The sequence below is a fragment of the Photinus pyralis genome, unplaced genomic scaffold, assembly GCF_008802855.1.
Source record: "Photinus pyralis isolate 1611_PpyrPB1 unplaced genomic scaffold, Ppyr1.3 Ppyr1.4_LG6, whole genome shotgun sequence".
Lineage (NCBI taxonomy): Eukaryota > Metazoa > Arthropoda > Insecta > Coleoptera > Lampyridae > Photinus > Photinus pyralis.
The window spans coordinates 34576764-34577526 of NW_022170663.1; the positions used below are offsets into that span (position 1 = coordinate 34576764).

Consider the following 763-nt stretch of genomic DNA (forward strand, 5'->3'; position numbering starts at 1 on the left):
AACAAATTATATTGTTAGGAAGTCGTCTGAGCCAGGGCGCAAGTTGGGAGGGAATATTGGGGTCGAAAGACAATCTAAGGGCATAATGAGTTGAGAGTCCACCATGGACTTTTTTATATATCTCATATGACAGATATAATTGGCATATAATAGGCAAATGAAAAATAAACAAACTTCTGTTTGCTGTGTTGTCAAAATTTGAAAAATTAAAAAAAAGGAACGGACCGCTGAACAGACGTATGTTATACGCTAGTACTAGCCTATGTAAAGACAAAATTGCGGTGACAGACGTTTAAAAATCATCGTACAAAATCTGTCGTTATCTCTCAGTCTATAAATATACTCGTAGTTTCGAACAAAAAAATCCTCGTAGTGCATAAATATGAATCTAGAGGACTCCACATCCTACTCCATCGCCATCTATTACCAGTAAATCGCCACTTCCAATAGAAAAATGAGCGTATAATCTTGAAGATCTTAAATGTGCTTAATGTTAAATGTTGTGTTTATCATTTTTATGATCTTTATTTATGTGTATTGTAGGGAATATTCTAACAATCCCGGTAGACATTGAGGGACCATTAGTCATAGGCATAGCAAGCGGATTTGACTCATTTTTTCCGGGAAATATGGCGTGTTTGTTTGTTCGAGAACATTCTATAATATTCCGGAACATTCGGAAGCGTTCGAGAACTTTCGAAAAAGACCGGCGTATGCTATATAACCAAATCGAATAAAATTATGTTTCGAACTTTCGAGTCAG

The 763-nt window shown here is 35.9% G+C and overlaps 1 pseudogene; it reads right to left on the minus strand.

Annotated features, from left to right (window-relative positions):
* The window catches only part of LOC116174610, a 7013-nt pseudogene that overhangs the window by 5963 nt on the left and 287 nt on the right, over positions 1–763 (minus strand).